Raw genomic sequence first — 525 nt, forward strand, 5'->3', positions numbered from 1 at the left:
GAGGTGATTAGAAAAAAACCATCAATCACGCACAAGATTAAGAAAAGGGGGGGAAAGGAAGGGAGAAAAACAATGTTGAAAATATAGAAATGCCTAAATGAAAAAAGGAAAAAAAATCATCTCACATTCAACCCGTCACACTTAAAAAATATATGATAATAATAAAAATGAGTAAAAAAAAGATGAGGAGAAAATCCCCGCTAGCCACTTCACATTACCTCGCCCTCTAGTTATCTTCTGACTTGCTACACCCATCAATCATCTTCCTTCTTGCTTCCCCTTTTTTCCTCCACACTTACTCTCCCCTCTTCCCCCCCGACTTCCCCCCATCACCACCCATCCCCCGCCTCCCCTTGCGGGTTATTAAAAGGTGCCTTCGCTATAATGAACACGCGGTGTGAAGGGGGGAGGGGAGGGCGAAAGGAGGGGAACATGAGGAGGGAGGAGGATGAGCGCTATGAGAAGAGGGATGGATTAAAGGAGGAGAGAGAGAGAGATGGAAGGTCGGACGGAAAGGAAGACAAG

This window comes from Penaeus monodon, chromosome 33 (assembly GCF_015228065.2).
Source record: "Penaeus monodon isolate SGIC_2016 chromosome 33, NSTDA_Pmon_1, whole genome shotgun sequence".
NCBI lineage: Eukaryota > Metazoa > Arthropoda > Malacostraca > Decapoda > Penaeidae > Penaeus > Penaeus monodon.